This window comes from Dermacentor variabilis, unplaced genomic scaffold, assembly GCF_050947875.1.
Source record: "Dermacentor variabilis isolate Ectoservices unplaced genomic scaffold, ASM5094787v1 scaffold_12, whole genome shotgun sequence".
Lineage (NCBI taxonomy): Eukaryota > Metazoa > Arthropoda > Arachnida > Ixodida > Ixodidae > Dermacentor > Dermacentor variabilis.
In genome coordinates, this window is record NW_027460280.1 from 55296369 (window position 1) to 55319614 (window position 23246).

The following is a 23246-nucleotide window of genomic DNA, read 5'->3' on the forward strand; positions in this document are numbered from 1 at the left end:
CTTCTCTTCTGCCGACCTTCTTCGCCCTTTCTTCCAATCGCAATACATTGGCGCCGCACTTTTCTCCTTGGAGTTGCGTATCCGTTCAACTCACGTCGCCTTTGCGACGACGCTGCCGTTTGTGCTGTGCTTTAACAGGCTGCCGGCGAGAATCTGGTTGCTCTCTCGTTTCGCTCGAAGCCGAGGGAGGCACTTTCGCGCATCCTCCAGTGAGCAGACTTCGCGCCTATGTCTCTCTTTTCTTTCTCTCCTTTCTTGCTGTTCCTTCTCTACTTCGGTGCGATGGTTGGAGAGCGTCGTTGGGGCATAAAGAAGGGCTCGCGGGTCACTGAAGAAGGGGTCGGCAGCGATGCACACACAAAGCACCGTTAACTACACTCTACACTTCAATCTGTCCGTTTATGAGATTATGAAGATAAAGAACAGCTGCGCAAATCATTGGAGCGGCGCTTATCAAACGCTTCCCGCTTGCTTTCCTAGCCGTTTCGCGGGTATATTGGGGTAACAAGCTGAACGTAACATTGTAGACTCTGCTCAGGAACGCTGGGGATAAAAGGTGCCGTGAAACCGCTGCCATTCAGTTACGCGGACGTCTGCTATAGTGTGTGATCCGCGTTGCTGTCTACTTCTGGCATGCGCAAACTTTCTTCTTATGACACTCGCAAATGTATGCCAATACAGGAACAATAAGCAGTTTTAGAATTGCGCATCACGGCCTTCCGTATTCAACAAACTATAGCACATGGCGGGATCTTAGGGTAGAGTTGGCATAAAAAAGTTTTAGTTTGACGTACTTAAACGCAAACGTTAAGTGTAATCGAACGTGTCTCACCATCACCCCCTGGTGCCAGGTGTCAAACCTGCCCAAGGCGAGACACTCAATTAGCGCACAATAGAGGCCGTTATTATGTCGAGATGCCTCGTCAGGCCTGCATGAGGACTTTAGCATTGCTAGCCGGTCACATAAAATTGTCGGTTTGCGACTCAGGCGAGCTGGGAAAAAGCGCATTAAAGATACCGAGAGCGCCGCCGTCGGGTCCACTCGTACTGAAGTGGGAGCGACGGGTGCCGTGCCGCCATATTCGCCAACGCTAGTCCTTATCGCATACGCAAACGCTACATGTGCGTTGAGTTCGCCGAATAACAGTCGTTAGCCGCACAAACCCGGTAACGTATACACGTATACGTTATAACTACTTTCTCCACGTTAAACGCAAGCACTTGGAAGCATGTTGCCGTGCATGTTCGTCGCTTGAAAACTTTCTAATAATTACATCGTTACCGGCGCTATACATTGCAAAGGCGGCAAAATTTAGCCAGATAAGTGCATCGCAGGTAGGATAAACTAAGCCTGGCTCTCAGGAAGCAAGTGAATTTATTTATTTCAATGCTGCTCCTGAGCCGAGGACCTGTTGTTATGGCAATGTGTTCCCGTAGTGTAATTGCAAGTTGGGCGAGTTGAGGCTGGTTGGTCTTTGGAATAGCGCGAACGAATGAGTACTTGCAGATTTTTTGTTCAGAGCTGTTCAGAGATTTTTGTTCAGGGATTTTTGTTACTCTTTGCACGTCTCGTTGTTTCTTGCGTTCTTTCAAGTTCTCAGGTTATAGGCAACTTAAGTCGGTCGAAGCGCCATTCTTAGAAACGGATACATTTCCTCGCTCACAAAGGAACTGCATGTGTCCACTTAGCTGAATTACTACTACTACTACTATCAATCAATCAATCAATCAATCAATCAATCAATCAATCAATCAATCAATCAATCAATCAATCAATCAATCAATCAATCAATCAATCAATCAATAATTTATTTACCCTGCCCAGGCACAACCCTAAGGTCTGAATGCTCGCGCACGCATACATTTAATACCCAAAACAAGCAAACAAACAAACAAACAAACCTGCAGAGGATTATAAATAAAAAATACAGTGGCGGAGTTAGTTTTCCAATCACCCTTCCCTGGATTCAAGTCTATCAGTCTCATAGGAACTTATCTTTAAGAGCATCAAACGCTTAAAATCGTCTTTTTCATGTGGTCCTGATGACATTCCACCTACTTTGATTAAGAGGTAAGGGTCCTTGCTTGTTCCAGTGCTTACTTCTATTTTAATTCTGCTTTAAAAACGAGTACATTCCCAAAGGCTTGGAAAACAGCGCGAGTCGTTCCCCTAATTAAGTCAGGGGTAAAAGCTGCTGCGAGTCACTATAGAGGCCTATTTCTCTTCTATGCGCAGCATTCGAGTCAACTCTACACTCAATAATTCAGCAGCACGGTTTCATATCGAGACGCTCCACAACTACCAATCTCGTTAGCTTCATGATGCATGCCTCTCAAGCAGTGTATAAGAAAGGACGGCTGGATGGCATTTATTTTGACATCAGTAAGGCGTTCGGTGTCGTATGCTACAAAATATTCCGTCAAAAGTTGACACAACTTGATCTGCACCACTCTGTCACAGCGCTGATAAGAAGCTACCTGCGCTACCTGTACTGCAACGTTAGAGTAAACGGTCGGTCAGAAATTTATGCGGCTACAAGTGGAGTTCCTCATGGCTCTGTCCTGGGCCTTTTCCTTTTCTCGCTGTTTATCAACGACGTTTTGGCAGTCATTCACAGATCTTTAGTTTTGTTATATTGTTATATGCTGATGATGCGAAACTTTTCAACGTGGTAAAAGGTGTTAATGATTGCGCCGCTCTTCAGAAGGACATTGGGAATTTTACGTCGTGGTGCACTGAAAAAAAAGCTCGTCATAAATGCATCAAAAACGAAAGTTGTAAGCTTCACTAGGAAGTCTGACCGGTCTTTAATTCCCTATATAGCGTTAAAGAGGTTCTCCTGCCAAGAGCTCAGGGAACGAAGGACCTTGGAGCGCACTTCGATAGCTCTCTGAGTTTCTCGCCCCACGCTCAACAGACGAGGCAGCGTGCACTTCGAACGCTCGGCACAGTATATGTCGGGTAACGACAACCTGGGCCATTTATAACTTTATATGAGAGCGTATGCCTTCCAGTTCTTGAGCACGCCCGTAGGTCAAATTGTGAACTTCTCGAAAGTGTGCAAAAAAGTTCACATGTATATTTAAACATCAATTCTCTCAAAAGCCTTCCATCCCCATAGAGCTAAACCAGACACTTACGTTACCTATCCTCACCTGTAAACGCAGCAAATCGGATGTTTTTCTTCACAAATTAATACACGAAAAAATCTGCTGCTCGCGCTTGCTTTCTAATGTGCGTTTTTACATTCCGCAGAAAGGCAAAAGGAAACAGCGCGCCTTTCAGGCTTCAGATTTTTGTGACCTTCTATCTAGAGTGCATGCGACATATAACGCCTATTCAGAGTGCATGGATACCTTCATACCTAACTTTAGTATTTTCCTGAAAGGAGTTGCAGAGGAATTTCAATAGCTGAACAAGAACTCTCATATCTGTTGTGTGTTCCGTCATTCTGTAATCCTTTCTTCTGTTTATCCCCTTTTGCTTTGCATCCTCTTCGTGTACATATTTTATGCTATGTTAAAATATGTATTCGCGAAATTATTGTTCTTTTTTTTATGCGTGCGCGCATGTGTACGTGTGTGTGTGTGAGCTTGCATTGCTCTTCCTGTGCATTGCTTTGCCGAGTGCGCCAGCACCAGGACCCTCGAGGTTCTTCCTGGGCACCTTAATAAACACCTTTGGTTGATTGATTGATTCATTGATTGATTGTTATTGTTATTGACGTCTTCTAGGTTAATACATCACAACTCAGGGCTGTCAAAGGAAATTGGGATGCTTGCGCGCGACTAGGAGCGGCAGCAGCGGCGAGGAAATGAAAAAAAGAAATGGTAAGAAAATATAGAGCTGCATATTGTTAGTCATCAGTATTATATTGTGCTGCACGACTTTGTACTGTACCATAAATATGAACTGGAGTAAATAATGTGATAACAATACCGCGATTTACAATGCTTTCAGAGTGTATTTCAAGCTGCGCTTTGTTGTTACATTGAAAACCTCTTCTGGAAGCTCATTGAACGCTGTTGGTAGATACACAGATCTTCTAGCCTTGCTGAATTTCGTTGCACAACTGGGTGCTACGAAGTGGGGTACCTTGCGCAATCACCGCTACGGAGCTACATAATTATGCTGCAAATCACTGTTTCGAAAATGACGCGTGACAACCGTTTTATAAGCGCTCTAGTAGGTATGAAAATGCGCATGCCATCGTCAAGGACTTTCGTTAAGAGATCAGAATAATAATAACGTAAGCTGCATTTAGAAACCCAAATTGAAATCTACCTTAAACTGCGCCCCGCTTCTCCTTCGATTCGCCGCCTTCTTCAGTGAATGAAGCAAGCGACTTACTTAAATATAATAATTAATTTTCCACTATGACATTAATTTTCAACGTGTCCGACGAAATGCATTGGCGTTCCACTTACTTTTGTGCTTCAGTACATAAACCAGTGTTTTTGTTAAAGAAGTAAACGGAACAACAGTGCATTCTTACCGCATGTTTGACGGCGCACATCTCGATACCACTGCCATCCTCAGAATTCATTCCAAGCCACAATTCGTAGATTGGAATATGTGTCACGAAGTAATTATTTAAAAAGTAACTAGCGTAATTATGTTATTTATTCAACATAGCGCTTTCATTTCCCCTAGAAGTAACGGCCGCCTCATCGAGTACTTTAGATGAGAATTGGGCTATCTGCAACGGGCAATCTTTCAAAAATTTGGTGCAGCTAAAAAAAGAAAGAAAGAGGAAACACACGCACAAAAAGGCCACCCTGTACTGTTATATCTATAGGGGTATTTACAGAGAAAAAAAAATTAAAACGCATATCCGCCATCTATCTGGCTCGCAAATAATGTAACTAACTAAAGAGACGCGAAGATCTCCCCAGCTGCTTTGCATTTTGCATGAGACGCACGCGCCTTCGCTCGTTTAATGACGAAAAGCGCAGAAGGTCAGAAATGACGAAGCGACGCGAGAAGGCGGGAAGCGCGACGATGTGGGAGGTTGAGGAAGTCGTGGCACTTGGAATCCATATACGATAATTGCCGTCGACTGGAAGCTACACGTACGCTGCGGGAGCGCGAGAAGAAGGGTGACAAAAAAAAAAAAGAAGAAACGTGGGAGAGGGGGCTCCCACAGCGAGAAAATTGACTCTATTTTTCTTGCGACACACGTGCGGGTACGCCGTTCAGTGCTCATTCGTTCAATCCAAGTTCAAAGGCGCGCTTATGGCAGCAGCCCCGCCGGCAGGCGAGAACGTTATTAAACCCATCGCTCGCATACGCGCTGTGACGATGCCGCCGCGCGCTCTCATCCCAAAATCGCTCGGCGCTGCTGCTGCTTATTTATGCTTCGATAGGTCGCCACCGCGTACGAAGCGAGGACGGGGAAAAAAAAAAGAGGTAAGTAAACAGAAAAGATAACAACCAAAACGAGAACTCGCTCAGCAGTGTCGCAGATTTTGATTGTCGCGCGCGCGCGCGCGCGAGCGCGTTATCGCGAGAAAGAACTCTCATTTTCTTCGCAGTGTCATATCCTCCTCCCCCCCCCCCCCCTTCACGCGTACAACTCCCTCCCATCTAACCGCTGTCTGTCTTAAGGTAAAAGGACGGCGGAAACGTTGAAGAAACGTGCGAATAGCTTCCCTCTCTCTTCATCACTCCATTTTCTTTTTCTCCGACGGTTTTACCGGTGGAAAAGTGCGGGAAATTCTCGTTATTGCGATTTTCCATCAGGGCTTTGGCTGCGCGAAACGACGGGCGTGAAGAGAAATGAACAAAATAGCGCGCAAACCTGTAGTTGCTCGCCGCCTGCTGCGCCCAACTGCGTGTCTTCGCTCCGCGATATACATATCTGTGCATATACTTATGTTACGCCTCGACGTCGTAGACGCAGACGGGCCCTCGCGAGACGCGCTAATACCGCGATGTCTTCGGGGGCGCGCAGAGCGCGGTCCTCGCATACGTAATAAAGCAGGAGTCGCCCGCACACACGCCGCGGCCATCTGTAAACACGCCGATGATGCGGCGCGCTGCCCCACAAAGCATGAAATAAGGACGCCGCTCAGTCGCACGTAGTCGTTGTACACGCATGGGAGCAGCGCGCTTACACGTACGCGCAGCCCTCGCGCGAAGCGGGCCGAATAAATAATCTCTATCTGGCCCTCGAACGCTGCTGTGATTATTCCACATTAAAGAAAAAAAAAAGGGGGGGGGGGACTCCATTTCGTCAACGCGTAATCAGTGTTTCTATTTTCGCTTCGTTTGTACGCAGTGTTCATTTTTTTTTTTTTGAGTCAGCGCAGTCGTTTTTTTCTTTTTATGCTGAAGCGAATCGCAGAAATAATGGAGCGATGGAGATGACTGAAGCGCGCTGTGGGACTCATCCCGGACGTTGTTGGCTCAATACCAGACTTTGCAACAATCTGCGTTGGGTCTGTGTTCGGGAGGGACGGAGAATAAAGAAAGAAAAGCACACGCGACGCATGCCTGCTGAGATAGATACACGCTATATATATATAAGGCCCCGAGCAGGTAATCTGCGTCCTTCGGCGAAACGCGTGTGAGAGCCCAGGCATGCACTCTGCGCTCCGAATTCAATATTGCGCGTGGCGCAAGTGAATGCAGTTGGGTAAGCCGCAAGCGAAGACGTCGAGTATATAAGGTCGAGCTAAGCGTCTTTGTGCGACGGCTGGACATACGAGTCCTGAGCGCTTCGGGATGAGGCTGCCCATGAGCGATAGAAGGGGTTTCAACATTGTCCACACCCGCCGTGGTTGCTCAGTGGCTATGGTGTTGGGCTGCTGAGGTCGCGGGATCGAATCCCTGCCATGGCGGCCGCATTTCGATAGGGGCGAAAACACCCATGTATTTAGATTTAGGTGCACGTTAAAGAACCCCAGGTGGTCAAAATTTCTGGAGTCCCCCACTACGGCGTGCCTCATAATTCAGAAAGTGGTTTTGGCACGTAAAACTCCACAATTTAATTTTTTTTTAACATTGTCCACGTCGCGAATCCATTTCATGTCGTCTTGTGAAACCACACTGATTTCTTTTCTGGCAGACATTCTAACAATATACAGGGTGTCCCAACTATCATGTGCCAACATTAAAAAAAAATTATCGAAAGGAAACGTAGCTGGTCAGAGTTGGACAGTGACGTCGTTTGCCGTGGCTTGGAGATACTCAGATTATTTTTTTTGCATTCCGCCAAATTACATAATTAGTCCTAATTAATCATTTAATTAACTTCGCAAATATTACAATTAGAATAAAAGGGTCAGTGAGAAAATTGCATAGCAACATGAAGAAAACTCCCGATACAGCTTCCTGTTGCTCAGTACGAGCTATACATAGAAATGTTTTTTTCCAAGCATGAGAGAAGCCCGCGAATACACGCAAAATTGCCGCGCGACTGGCCGCTCGCGACCCCTTGCGGGAGTTTTTCATGTTGCTCTACAATTTTCTCATTGGCACCTTTAATCTAATTATAATATACGAGAAGTTTAGTTATGTAATTAGGCGGAATGCAAAAAAAATAATAATCTGAGTATCTCCAAGCGACGGCAAAGAACATTACCTCGGTTCAGTCCAGCTACGTGGCATTTGCATATATCTTTAAATCTTGGTGCATGATAGTTGGGACACTCTGCAGATGTTCGAACTTTTAGATCCCAGCTCTCTCACTTACTAAATGTACCACACTCGTGCAATAACGAGACGCCGTATTTTTTTTTTTCGACAAAATTCTTAAGTGGGCCCTTGCTGCAGTCTATATTTATTATTCGTGCTGCGCGGCACTTCGTGGCACGTGCAGCACAGCACAGCCGAATGCTGTCTATATACGTCACATCGAAATGTTCGTCAGTCTCCGGACACAATCAATCGACCGAATAAATTTGGAGCTCCTCTCTGCGGGTATACCGCATCAAAACTGACCCGCCGCGGTAGCCCAGTGGATACGGCGTTGCGATGCTCAGCTTGAGATTTCGGGTGCGATCGCGGCGGCCGCATTTCCATGGGGACGAAATTCGAAGAGGCTTGTATGCCTAGATGTGTTTGCACGTGACAGAAACCCACGTTGTCAAAATTATACCACAGTCCGCCCACTATACGGCGCTCTTCGTAATTATATGTCGTGGCTTTGGCAAGTAAAAGACCTGAACTCGATTAATGTAGAAACTGTGAGCGTTCCTTACCTGACATCGAACAGCTCAGCGACTCGGTCTCTTCACCGCCTCGTGGCTGTCTTTTTTATCACATCAGATGAAGATGATGATAGACATTCAAAACATGACACTTACCCACAGTAGGGGATGGGCCGAGAATCGGGGGATTGTACGCACAGATAATAAATTGCATAAACAAACGAAGAACTGAAAAAGGTAAAACTATACGAGCAAACGACTATTCAGTGCGCAATTGAAGTCACAACAGATAGACGAATGATTGTGTACAAAACAAACATGATAAGGTTCATCGAGCGATTTAGACTGGAAGGAATTTAGAATTCACAGGCATAGTAAGAAAAACAGGAATCGGCATAATGAACGTTTTGTAGCTTGAATGAAATCACACCCAGCGTCAAGCGCATCGCGGTGGCTAAAACACAGTGCCCATGCCTCAAGGAAGAGCAACACCGAAATACTTGAATTTAAGCCTATAGTTTATGCAGTGGAGGTTCACAGAGCCTTTTCGAGTGCGAAAAAATAAACCGACAATAAATAATTAAAAATAAAATAAACATAGCGTTCAATAAATGTGATTCTCTACAAAAATGACACAGCAAAGAGATTGCCAGACGAGACCTGCGTAAACGGGGGTTTTGTATTCTTCTTTTTCTTTAACAGACGGGAAGCATCCGAAATTTTCTTACACAAAGGGTGGGCTATCGAAAATTTGGCGTGTTTGGGACATTCCTGCACGCGTATCTATAACGAAAACTCACAATCTGGCAGCTTGTGTCTATTGTTATGTTATGTGCTTGAGCTTTTCGCAAGACAACAGACGCTTCCAGCAGCAGCCACAGTCAGCCAAGTCCGGCACGGTCCCCAAAGAAACCTTCGCTTTAAAGCCTGTGGTCCACGCAACACACCCACTGTTTTATATATAGTTATAGTCGGTGTCATACGGATCGTTATTTGCGCTAGAGAAGCACTAGCGCAGCCCTAAAGCTAAGCATTTGTTGCTGTTTAAATACCCGTGCCTGTAGGAAAATCGAGCTATGTATATATAGGGTATCCATAGCAAGCACACCAGTGAAAGCAAATCAAATTCAATGAAATAAAAATGCTATAATACACAAGAATTCAATAAGTATAGATTGAGAGAAGCGTTTGTTCTTAGTCTTCATTTCATTGCGGTGCGGATGAGTCTTGTAAAGTCCGAAGCCCAAGGAAGGAATTTCCGGCGCATTTTAAGCGTGAATAAACGACGAATTGCACTGGCTATGAAACGCAAGATACGCCTTGCTTCGGGCTATGTTGAGCGAGACGCCAGCATTACAGGTCTCTGTCATCTTAAACGTTCTGTAATCAAATACGGCTTCTGCGTAAAATTTTCACAACAGTTATCACCTTCCAATAGCTTCCGGTTAATTTACGATGCAGCGAATCTTTTTTTTTTTTGTCAATTTGGGGATATGCCGCGAGGGATATATGTACCAAAAAACAACAAAAGGCATCAAATAAATGCATGCAGCCCTGTTTGGTGCAAGCGTACTGTAGCAGTGCATTATATAGGTCAGTACACGGCATCGGAGATCTCGCTCGCGGTTAGCTGAGCGTCAATTGCCCCATTTCGGAGGTCGTGGGCTTTTTCTTGCGTTTAGCTTCGGGAGCCACTTTCGGCGTCGCTGCTGGCATAATCGCGTTATATATTTCGGCGCCTATGGTGAGCGTGACTCCACGCGCGTTGTTTTTAGCTACGCCGCAGAGACTCCGGACGAAACCAGGGTGTTACATTCTCCATTGTCGAATCCACGGTCTTGTCCGATCTGATTAGCTCAGGGGGTTGGTAATTTGACAATGGCACCTCGGGCCGGTGCTCTCGAAAGTGCGCCGGAAATTTCTTCGTTGTTGGTAAAGTTAATCCTTTCGATCTAGAAATAAACGCAGTCAACGCAGAAACTGTGGCCGCGAGCGACGTTGGGAGCGACAGCGATGCCATCGCGTTCAGTGAAAGTTCAGTGAAAAGTAGGAACGGAATGGGAAGCCTTAGGAGATGCAATGTTGACATACTTGATGCAACAGGTTGACCGTTATTGTTGCCACGCTTGCGACATGAGAACGCTACGCCTGAGATGAAATTTCAAGTAAATTGAAATAAACTTGGTTGCATTGTTAACGTAGTGGTGGTTTACTCGTATTACATTTGCCAAGTGACGAGTTGTAGTGAAATTTGATCACGTTTTTAAAGGGCTATTAATAAAACTACCTTGACTCTGTAAAGCAATCTTACTTGCGTCCTCCCGCATTCACTTTTAAAAACCCTGCATGCAAGAAACTAAGCTAGCCCATGTGCCGTGCGTCTTCTGTAGGTTTAATCGTATACGTTGCTTTGTGCTACGAGCGACGGAACGTAAATTTTTCGCGGCAACTACAATAGATGGGAAGACGGTAGCATGGATGCGGGAACAAACGTCGGCGACTGATGTTCTAGCCGAGATGAAGAGGAATAGAAGGTGATACAATGGCAGAACATCGAACTAGGAGCCGAATTCACAAAGCCTTTTGCTTGTAAGTGTTCTTTGCCAGCGGCTGCCTCCTTCGCTAAAATATATCCAGCACCGCGGTTGGCTGAAATTTTCTCTTAGGAACAATTCTAGCGCAAGAGCCTTTTGTTAATACGGGCTCAGTTGTCTATTAATATGGATGCGAAGGGCATTATTATTATTATAAATTATTATTATTATTATTATTATTATTATTATTATTATTATTATTATTATATGTAAACACACATATACAAAGGACAAAGAGGGAAATAAGAAGGGAGCAGGCCGGCTTCTGCCACCGAGAGGGGCACAACGGCTGCCTATGCTCCTCAGGAAGGAGGGAAAAGTTCAAGACAGGGACAAGGAGTGCAAAGAGGAAAGAAAGAATACGATGACAGGTCACAAAGACGAAATAGAGTGCGCTTGACGATTCCGCACAATGACAAAGAATGGAGTACACTAGTGGAAACAGAACAGACACACATGAACAGAAGAAAAAACACACACAAACAAAAGAGTGTAAAAAACGTATATAATAGAATGTTTCGTCTGTCGGAAGGCCTTCCAACAAACGGGACGCCCAATCAGTTTCTTGTAGGAAAGCAACCAGGGCGCGATGGGGAGCCTGGTCTCGTCGAGAAGCACAACTACTCGGATGCAGGCAATCACACATAGGGCTGTATACACCGCTGGTCAAGTAGGCTACAATCCCTCAGTAGCGACGTGTGCTGCGCAAGAAAAGTAAGACACTCTAATATAAAGGTGCTCAAACTTCTCGCATGAACCGGAAGACGCTCACAACAGACTGTACACACGTCCATGTCAGTGCAAACGATCGCACACCGAGACAGAGCCAACTCTTCGCTTCAGTGATATTGCTCTAATCACGACGAGGCAAGCCTCGACTATAGGAACCACGGGCAGGAAACTATCCATTTGCAACACGCTGCTCTTGTTGCTTCTTCAGGCGGTATATAGCGACGAATCAAGGGAACGGAAACCTAGCCGAGAATGGCACATTTAGGCAGAGTTCGGCATGAACCGGTCATACGGAACCGGTATAACCGTATCGTTTTTTTTTTTTAATTCGAAAGCATTATATGGCTGAATACTTTGTTTAGCGCAAAACAACAGACACAAGAAAGACGACCAGGACAAGGCGCTACTCTCAACTGACATCATTTTATTGCGTCACTCCTTTATAGACACCTGAAACCAGAGGAGCATGCGCAGTGAGCACCATGTGGTGGAGCCACCAACATCCGATCACAAGAGCGCACTCATGCGACAGAATCCAAAAAACCAAATTCAGCACTGTACAAGGTTAAGGAAGGCACACTAATGCACTGTGACCCCAATGACTGAATGAAGAATGCTTCCGATAACTCTCGGGCGGTGGTGTCACGGCTCTTTTTTCAAAATCGTGGTATCACGAAACATGGGTTTACACTTGCATATTTTACAATGCTGAGCCAAATGGGAACCTGTGCCTGTTGGTATGGATCGATCATGTTCTCTAAGGCACTCGTTAACACAGCGGCCTGACTGCCCTACATGCACTTTGCCACATGATAAGGGAATCTTATATACCACACCGACGCTGCAATCTACAAACTTCGCGTGGTTCTTTTCACAATATGGTTTTTTACTTCTTTTAGAAATACGGTTGCACAACATTGACAGTTTCTGAGGAGCGGAAAACACTACCGGAATTTGGTATCTAGTGGCGACAATTCTTTACATTGTGAGCCACTCTGTGGCAATACGGCACAACTTCAGGCCTCTTCTTTTGTGTAATACAGTTACTTTTGTGCGGCTTCCCTTTCAGTTTCAGTAACTGTATTACACAAAATAAGAGGCCTGAAGTTGTGCCGTATTGCCACAGAGTGGCTCACAATGTAAAGAATTGTCGCCACTAGATACCAAATTCCGGTAGTGTTTTCCGCTCCTCAGAAACTGTCAATGTTGTGCAACCGTATTTCTAAAAGAAGTAAAAAACCAGATTGTGAAAAGAACCCCGCGAAGTTTGTAGATTGCAGCGTCGGTGAGGTATATAAGATTCCCTTATCATGTGGCAAAGTGTATGTATGGCAGTCAGGCCGCTGTGTTAACGAGCGCCTTAGAGAACATGATCGATCCATACCAACAGGCACAGGTTCCCATTTGGCTCAGCATTGTAAAATATGCAAGTGTAAACCCATGTTTCGTGATACCACGATTTTGAAGAAGAGCCGTGACACCACCGCCCCAGAGTTATCGGAAGCATTCTTCATTCAGTCATTGGGGTCACAGTGCATTAGTGCGCCTTCCTTAACCTTGTACAGCGCTGAATTTGGTTTTTTGGATTCTGTCGCATGAGTGCGCTCTTGCGATCGGATGTTGGTGGCTCCACCACATGGTGCTCACTGCGCATGCTCCTCTGATTTCAGCTGTCTATAAAGGAGTGACGCAATAAAATGATGTCAGTTGAGAGTAGCGCCTTGTCCTGGTGTCGTCTTTCTTGCGTCTGTTGTTTTGCGCTAAACAAAGTATTCATGGATTCGCACCAACTAGCCCGCCGACGCATTGAGCATTATATGCCCCATTACGCAAAAATCTGGCGTTGTAGTCGGCGGCGTGACCGAATGACGGTGTCAAGAATGACCGACGGCAAACAGTATAACACATAAGAAAATACTTGAAATTCTCAAGGAGGTTTCCGTAAACAAACTAAAGGCGCTGAAATGATAATTAGGTAAATTTCGGTCTCGGTGAGGAATCGAACCCGGACCTCCGGGGTGCGAGAAGCGCACACTTTCCGGACGCCACGGCGGCTCCACCGCGCGGTTCAACTAAATATGTGCCTAGTGCATGCGTCGTTGGGCACGTGGTGGCGCAGCCAATGGGTAGGAGGAGGTGGCGCCACGTCATGAGTGCATCAAATGAGTGTATCGGTAAAAAAGCATTAATTTCCAATATGGAATGCCACTGAGTGGTTCTTCGAGTTATGAACTACTCGCGGGCAAGCGAGCGCGTTGAGACGCTTGGCGCGTTTTGACTTGATCTTATCAAGGCGCAGTTAAGGCTCAGGGGAGAGAGAGAGATTCTTGTTTGGGAAGTAGGAACATGGGGTGAAGTGCAGCGCAGTAACTGTCTCTCAGATGAGGACACCTCAACCGCGCTGCACAGGGGGGAAGGGATAGAAAGAGTGGTGAAAGAAAGAGGGAAGGAGCAGCAGCGGTCGAAACGCTGAGCTTGCGCGGACAAGGAGCGCGCAGGAAAAAAAAAATAAAAAAATTCACCACGACTACAACGCTTTCGCATTCCCACACGTGTCTCTGACGAATTTTTTCCGGTTCAGGTTCGGGTGGGCGTTCAGACACATTCCAAAAATACCTGTTCGGGTTCAGTTCCTCCTGAAATTGCGTTTCGGGTACGGTTTTCGGTTCGGGTTTGACGCCCTAATATAAGCATGTGCCTGCATGGTGCTGGTGATAACGTCGCGTCGGCCGTGTGGTCATTCGGAGGCTGTGTGACACCTGAAGACAACTTCAAGCGAACTTCCAGGTATTTCGAAGTACAGTTGTGATTCACCGGGAAGCCAGGTATACGGAGAGACTTGGCTTCTCTGAGCTTGGAGCTGGGCGGTACTACAAGACACCTGCCAAGGCGAAGAACAATGGTGGAATATCTCTTTTTTTTTTCTTTTTTGACAGGAGGTTCAGTTTTCATTTGCGATGGAGGAAACTAGAATGGTGTGCGGGATTCAGTTATGCAGATTACATTAAATAGTCGGGAAATCGCATTTCCTTTCCTTGTGTGCCACCTTAACGAATAAAGCGATCGTGTGAGAACACATTTGTTTTCCATTAAGAGTAACCGATGCCATTGATGAACGATGCGCATGATCTTCACGTAGCGAAAGTCTCACTATTGCGCACAAAGTGGAGGGTTCTTGTACCTCGCAAAAATGAAAAAGAAAAAAAGAAATCCAACCGCACAGCACCTCTCCACTTACGCACCGCGGTTCAGCTGCTGAGCGCGTGACGCCACGGCCCCGATTGCAATCCGCAGTATCCGCATTTCGCTGGGAGCCGAATGGATGAGTGTGCGTATACTGTGATTTATTGAACTTCAGGAAAACCCAGGTGATGAAAATTGAGTCACAGGCTTTCTTCGCGCTTTCACCACAGCCCGGTTGCAGCTTCGAAAAAGTCAGAGCGAGTGAGTGTACGAAACCGATCCGGTGCGACTGTGCCCGTGTTGTTGACACGCAGCACCCGACTGTTCCGCCGAGTATGGGGGGGGGGGGGTCAGGTTACGCATGTTGTGACTGCTGAACTGCGCGCCTTCCCATCCGGCATACGACCTTCTCTATTGGGCGGAGGTGAACCGCTGCTGACAAACGAATCATATACTTTCTAGCGCGGCGTTAACCCCCGACCACTTCGCGGCGCGAGGTCGAGATCTCAGCCACGCGGGAAGGCGGCAGTCGCTGCGCAGTTTTATCTGCAGGGGTGCCAAATGCGCTCGCACCGATCATCGATTTCTTTGTTTGTTATTTTCGCACTCCGTCTTTCGTTTGTTTGTGCCTGTCGTGTGAGTGAGCGAGCGCTCGCGTGTTTGCGGGTAAAAGGCTGTGCTCACGGCGCGCACAGCCGGGAGAAAATGGGCCCGCTGCCATTAAGAAGGAGGCGGCCGGCCAAGCGGTCCTAATTGCGTGCCGAGAAGCCGCGGCGCCGGGAGCCGCGCGCGAAACCGAGACACTGGGCCCGCGCTGCTGCTCCCGCCGGTGTTCCCGGGGGCGCGGCGGCCGCAGATTTATGGCGGCCCCGGGCCGCATAATGCGCTTGGCTCTCCTCCCCGCGGCGTCTATAAGTATAAATGGAGCGACCGCGGCCGGGGCGCCCTAAGAGGCTCTGAAAGATGTCTTGTTCCCGTGAAGCGGTTAATGGACTTTTATGCGGCCCAACAAGGTCTCGGGTTGCTTTTTCAACCCCCGCCCGTCCGACTCGTCTCTCTGTCTGTCCGGGAGCCCCGGGCCAAGATGTAGGGGAGAGCGGGAGCCTTTGTGCGACGCCGCCGCTGCCATGGGCGCGAGTCGGAGCCACGGTCAAAGGGAGGCCGGGTGGAGGCCTCCTCGCTTCCGCCGAGCGCGCTCTGACGCCGCGGGGCTGTCGCGAGCGCCGATCCTGTAAGCGCGCGAATCTTTCTTGATTCCGCGCGTTTGAAGGCGCCCAATTTTTGCGCGTTTGATCGCCCCGTGCGGTTGGCGGCGTTCAGCTGAGTGCGGACTGGAGCGTGTCTACTTAGCGGGCGTTCCGTTTTAGCCACGAAGTACACCTGCCCAGGTACCTCGTGGCGAGGAAATGAGTCGTCGGCTTTCTACGTCAGAACTGTAAACCTGAGCGCTCCGTTATGCGCAATAAGAGTACAGCGTCACTGAAGTGCAATGGAAAGCTAAGAAAGTGCGGGTGGCAGACACCACTAAGGTTGCGATATATACGAGTAATTACGAAGCAATGTTATCCTTGCCGTTCTATAAAGTCAGGTATTGTCGCTGAACGACACACGTGGCCCTTACCAAGCGGTTCCGAAATCGGCAGCTTCTCGCAAGTGCTTGTTAATGCGGAAGTAACGCGTTTGTAGGAGTTGCTTTACTATACAACCCTTTAACTTCATCGACTCTCACTCACCTGCCGCAGTAGCTGAGCGGCTGTGACGTTTTGCTTCCGAGGACAAGACCGCAGTTTCGATTCCGTGTATATAGGGTGGACGCGGTATCCGCAGGAGTCATGGGCGTGGACTGTGAAAATGTTCGCGCTCAGAGATTTAGGTGCGCGTTAAAAAACTCAAAGTGTTCGCGATTATTGAGTGTTCCTCTGTTAGGTTGCACCCTCATTAGCATGTGTATACAGTGTTTTCTTTTTTGGTATAAAACTTAAAAAGGAAGAAAGCCTGCGAAATTTACCCGATTTATGCCAACTGCCTCGTTCTATGGCTCTTAATACGTTCATCTCTTTCCTCCAGGGAAGACCATTCTGTTATTCCAGTAGTTCCGGAATGCGATTGTGCATTTATGGCATTCATCGATATCCTAATTGAAGGTATTACAATAACCTCCAAATATCATCCACCTCTGCTATTGACAATGTTAACACTAAGCTCTTAAAAATATTGTGTCTGCTTCATTTGTTATTCTGTATCACATATTCGAGCAGTATTTATCGTCTGGTGTGTTACCCATTGCCTGAAAGATCGAGAAGGTTGTCCCCATTTTTGAAAATGGGAATAAACGCACCCCTGAAAGCTACCGCCCAGTATCATTCACATCATCTAAACTACATGTACATAGTCGCATCGCACATCTATGCACGTCTTGAAAGGAACGGGTTCTTTACGGAAAAACATGGTTTTGGGAAAGGTATCTCTTGCAGAACACAATTACTGATCTGCATTTTAATATGAATAACAGCCAGCCAATGAATGCCATATTTCTTGATTTTGCAAAGGCATTTGATCGTGTTGCTCAGTGCTGTCTCATGTCTAAATTATCTGCTCTAGGTACTGACTCCTCACTAACGCTTCATGGCTACGGAAATTCTTATTACTTCGTCGTCAATTCACTGTCGTTAACAACTCTATTTCTTCTATTACTGAAGTCAACGTCTCGTGTACGGCAAGGGAGCGTCTTGGGACCTTTACTTTTCCTAATATACATCAACCGCTTACCTGCCAACCTGTCCTCTTGCATGCGATTTTTGTTAACGATTGTGTTGTTTACCGCAGAATTAATCCTGCTAAAGACCATACAGCTCTCCAAAATGACCTTGCCATTATTTGCAACTGGTGCAACACATGGAAAATGTCCCTTAATCCATCCACGTGCAAAATACTTTCCTTCCCACGTAAGCGTATAGCAGTTCCATAGTTTCCTATATACAACCTAAATAATATGACTGTGTCCCGTACCACAACCTTGGCGTGAATCTAACAACTAACCTTTCTTGGTCTTCGCATTTCAACACCATCTGTGCTATCGCATCTAAAACACTTTGTTTTCTGTGGCGCAATCTTAGAACTCTAGCAACTAACGTGCGTAAATTAGCATACCTTACGTTAGAGCACCTGCAGCTCGAATTTGCGTCGTCTGTATGGTCTCTATATCAAAATTAGCTGCCATGTTCGAATGCATACAGAATAGAGTTGCCTGGTATATTTCGAGAAACTATGACCGTAACTCTAGTATATAACACACATCAAGCTTGGCATCTCTTTGCAGCCTCTGGACACTCCCTCACGCACATGATCACGACTGCATAATCATCTTAGCTTCAGGCGCATTTTCGGTAAGACACGCGGCTTCAATTTATCTGCCCTGCATTGTGTAGGGCAGATAAATTACTCACTGGAACAGTCTTCTCGACGAAATTGTTATCGACATTGTTATATTACACCCCTAACAGAAGGGCGTGTATACAGGTAATAATCGCTCAACCGTACGTACGTGCTGGCCTAAGGTCCCTTGCACATCACCACCACCACAAACCACCACCACAAACCACCACCACCACCACCACCACCATAATAATAATAATAATAATAATAATAATAATAATAATAATAATAATAATAATAATAATAATAATAATAATAATAATAATAATAATAATCCTCATCATCATCTTCTTCTGCTGCTGCTGCTGCTGCTGATGATGATGATGATGATGATGTGCAAGAGCTTTAGGACAGCATGTATACGTACGGTTGAGCGATTATTACTTGCTACTGCAGCTGCAGCTGCTCCTGCCGCCACCGCCGCCGCGGCCGCCTATTTTGCATGTCCACTGCAGGACGAAGGCCTCTCCCAGCGATCTCCAATTAAGGTAAAACACGTTGTGGGGCCACTTGGTGCATAGCTTTAAAAAAAATGAAGCGCCAACGGTAACGGCACACTAAGAAGGAACAAAAGACCAGGACAAGGCGCTACTTGCAACTGTTTATTGAAGTCAAAAGTGGCTGATTATATAGCCATGGGGAGAGGGGGACGGAAAAAGAACAACACTAATTATGTCAATGCGCACGTGCGAGAACACTGAGAATATATTTGAAGGGAATCGCGATTAATCAAAATCTAAAACTTATCTAAAAACATGCTTTCATTGGTATAAATATTTAGATACGGGGTGCTCACACAGGCGTCTCCTCTTTTCTTAATCTGGTTGTCCTCCAAGAATTCACGCGCCACAGAATCTTTACTTTTAAACATGATTGTTGTGTCATGAAGCCTTGCTTCACATACTTGTTTCTTCTCATTCCCGCAGGTCTTGCAATGGAACGGCAAGTTTGAACCATAACCATTGCCGCTCCATTGCAAGGCGTTCCATTGTGTGAAGGCGTTCCATTGTGTGAGCACCCCGTATCTGAATATTTATACCAATGAAAGCATGCTTTTAGATAAGTTTTAGATTTTGATTAATCGCGATTCCCTTCAAACATATCTTCAGTGTTCTCGCACGTGCGCATTGACATAATCAGTGTCCCTCTTTTTTCGTCCCCCTCTCCCCATGGCTATATAATCAGCCACCTTTGACTTCAATAAGCAGCTGCAAGTAGCACCTTGTCCTATCTTTTATTCCTTCTTGTGTGCCGTTACCGTGGGCGCTTCATTTTTTGAAATCTCCAATTACCCCTGTCTTGCGCTAGATGCTTCCAACTTGCGCCTGGAAATTTCCTAATTTCATCACCCCACCTAACCTTCTGCGTCCTCGAATGCGCTTCTCTTCCCTTGGCACCAATTCTGTAACTCTATTGGTTCACCGGTTATCTGCCCTGCGACGACTCGGGATCGTTCCCCACCTGCGGCAAGTTCTTTTTTCATCCACTTTCATTTACATTTATTTATCGTTTCTTTATTTATTTCGATTAGTAAATACAAGTAATTTCCCTTATGTTGTCCTTGGTGTCTTTGTTTATTGGCTTCTTATGATATGATTAATAAAATATCGGGCCTCTCGGCTATAGCCCCCTTTCTTCTCGTTCGTTATATATATGTATAAATATATGTGCGTGTAATCTTTGCGGAAACAAAGGCGCGAAGCCCCCGCGGTGGAATGAACCCGTTGGACACCTGGCTGTCCCATCCGGGGCGGAACTGCCTCATCACCGTGACCCATTTTTCGGTCAGGCGCCTCCCTGAGAAATTAATTTGCATATCGACGTCGTATTTGAACAGAGATATGATTCCGGTGTAGGCGGTGCGCCACCAATTCTTCTGTTCGCTCTTGCGCGCGGCCAGAAAGCCTCATCGGTGATCTGCCCCTCGTGTTGACATTGGAACAACATAATCTCTTCTCTTGGCAGGACTTTACGCAGTGCTAATGAATTTGGCGGATAGAATGAACTCGTAAGGAGACGTGTAGTCCATACGTACTTTTAGCCAAGCTATTGTGTCTGCGAAGCGGTTCGGCAGTTAACCGCGGTCGCCACAATGTATTAAAAAAAAAGAAAAGAAAGGTGGGTTCACGTATGTCGGCATACTGCGCCAGTGACAACGTGCGCTCGCTTTAGGTTATATTATTTATAGTAATTAATTGTACCCACAGCACTCGTTATAGCGATTTATATGATGGACTTTGAGACTGCGTCTATATATGCTGTGTAGAGAAACATGCAGCCTGCACTGGATGCAACTTTTTTGTTTGTTTTCGTACACGCATATTTCGCTTGATTCAGTAACATCATCAAGTGCTGGCTGTATTTACTTCTGTGTAGAGGTAACCGTGGAGCATAAGCGACTAATAGCACTATCAGGACCCTGGCTCTATACTGACGAACCTTCGAATGAAGGCTGTCTAGTTTTCAGCTATTTATGGCTGCAGTGCGGATGTTTCACCTATATGGCTATCGGGCTACGCTCGCGGCGAATCTGTTGTTCAATCGCATCGGCTTCTCACTCTGCGTCTCCGGTATAGACGCAAGAGCAAGAGGGAAGTTTATTTCTACCCGAGATCTAGGAGCGTAGCTTGAACTGTCACATTCTGTTGGTGTTCGCTTGGACAGGGCCTCCTTTCACAGAACCTAATGCATTCTGTTTCACGTCTCGCCGGCACAGTTCGTTAGTCGGGCACCGCAACTTGCCGTCGCATTTTATGCAACGGTTATTACCATCGCATACAATACCAATATGTGGGAGTCACTGCAGATGAAATAAACGCTACATGAAAAAAAGAAATCGTTCAGTGCGTAATTCTATAGCCGGCAACACAGTCTGCGGCGTTCTTATTATCAATGCGGGCGAGGCGACCGCACAAAGGCTTCGTTCAGTAGGCAGGGACGGTGCGGGCGGAAGCTTTTAACAACTTTCGAAATACCAAGAAAGAAAGAAAAAAGTAATTTGGTTGCAGTTACTCGCTGAGTACGTGCACTGACTAGACGCAGACGAGCGACTGATCGCTGATAACGGGCCGAGTTCAACAGAGAGCATTAATGGGGCGCCCGTCCGCCATCTCTCGCCCTAACGGAGCTGTCATGCACCGTCTAAAACGTTCCGGAAATACAAATACAGAGAAGTGAGAGCAAATTTGAGGGAGAGGCGAAATAACAGCCACGCGAAATCAGCCCCGCAGAATAGCAGGTGTACCGCATCCCTCCGGGAAGCCGCCCGGGCCGCCGATCAATGGAAGCGATGTATCCCGAACTTTTCGCAAATGTCGAGGGATCGCCTTGTCGTCTTTTTTTTTTCCCCTGCATCTACCGTCTGCCGCTGCAGTCTCCCCTCCTTTTGCCCCTCAACCTGCGCGGATCTCGTAACGACGCAGTGTCGTCGTCTTCTCTCGTCTAGCACAGCGCTTCGGGCTGACACGCCGGCGTACGTGGTGGCAGTCGGCGAAGCAGGGATCATAACAATAAAAAAAAAAAAGTCAAATCAGCATATCGCGCGGCTTTAAACAGCAAAAACCACTTTTGAAGGCTCCTTCTACTCCCTCCTCCGATGTCGTCTGTTTATGCGGGGGAGCGCGCGGCGGCAGCCCCCGGGGAACGGCGTCAGGGCGGCCTCCCCCCTCTTCGCTGGCGGCGGGGCGTTAACGAGGCCCGGGCGAAGGGTGCCCGGCCACCGCCGCCGCCGAGGCTGGTGTCGGCGCCCAACCAGGGCCCATCTGTGAAGGAGCCAGCCATGCATGCCGATGAGCGACCAGGCGTTGCGGACCGGCGCTTGTAGGGTGTCGCTGCGCGCGCGGGTTCCCCCTCGCCGCCTCTTCCGGGGAGCCACTCTAGTGCGGCGGTCGCAAAACGGAGTCGGCGATGCGTCCACCGCCGGGGGGCCACGGCGGCCAGATTGCAAACGGGGCGATGACAACGACGCCTCGAAGTGCGAGGCACCGTTACAACCACTCCGGACGACCGCAGCTTATCGCTGCAGTGTGGGCGCTGCACGCGCCGTTGCGGCGACGAGTGCGCGTCGACACATTCTGCGCTTATTTCAACCCTGCTGTAGAAGTAATCATCCTAGCCGGGGCGAGTTCCGCGGTGTGATACTGCACCAGCGTTCGCTTAAAGAAAGAAATAAAAAAGAAACCGCGCGATCAACGGTAGCGCGTTCGATCGACGACACGGTTTTTAAATGTCAGAGAGGTTATTGCATGTTACAAATGGACTGTGATACAGGCAAGTGGTGTTACGTTCTCATCGTGGACATTTTTGACCAGCCGCGCGGGTGAAACGTTCGTGCATGTAAAGGACAGGTTCCAGCGAAATGGTCACGATGAGACGCATGACAAGAAACAGAGCAGAAAATCCTTGCTTTCAGTGCGAAAAACTTCTGTAGTGGCAATAAGGGATGCCGGTACATTTAGCACGATGTTTCAGCTGTATGTAACAGCTGATTCGTTCGTGGTCCATGCCCAGTAATACCCAAGTGGAGTTCCGCGTTGGTACACTTTGAGGCTGGTGACTGCGCAATGCACTGTATATCTTTGGTACATGTGAAAACGCTCACTCGCTACGCAACGTTGCATTGCAGTTAAGAAACATTGCTTTAATGAAGTATTTAAGGTGAGACTTATTTGGCATTTTTTGGGGGGAATTTAAACTGCGCTAGGGACGAGACACTGAAGCAGAAGAGGACAGTACGAACGCAGGCTAACAACTGGTTTATTGTTTATCTGCGTTCGTCCTGTCTTCTACTTCGGTGTCTTGTCCCTATTTCAGTTTAACTTCCCGAAAATATTTCTTCCCAACTAGCCTCCCAAAACACTATCCTTGACTTATTCGGTAGTTGTTCGTTGAAGAAAGCTGCATGTTAGATAAACGTCATCATTCAGTATTAATCAACGCTGACCAAGTTGCCAGCCTTTACAGTTGCTGTAAACTGTGTTAAACTGTGTCGGAATACGATCGAAGCGTACATGTCCTTAAAGGGACACTAAAGGTAAATATTAAGTCGAGCTAAAGTGATAGATTAGTGCTTGAGAATCTCTAAGGCGTCAATATTATCGCGAACAGAGCCTTTATAATCGAGAAATTGAGGTAAATGCAGGGCATGGT

General features: G+C 46.9%; 1 long non-coding RNA gene across 1 annotated transcript in view; it reads left to right on the forward strand.

Moving 5' to 3' along the window:
• The window catches only part of LOC142565833 (uncharacterized), a 136690-nt gene that overhangs the window by 54254 nt on the left and 59190 nt on the right, over nucleotides 1-23246 (forward strand). Inside the window, exon 2 of the long non-coding RNA XR_012824886.1 lies at nucleotides 3736-3831. This is a non-coding gene — a long non-coding RNA (uncharacterized LOC142565833). The remainder of the gene's footprint in view (nucleotides 1-3735; nucleotides 3832-23246) is intronic.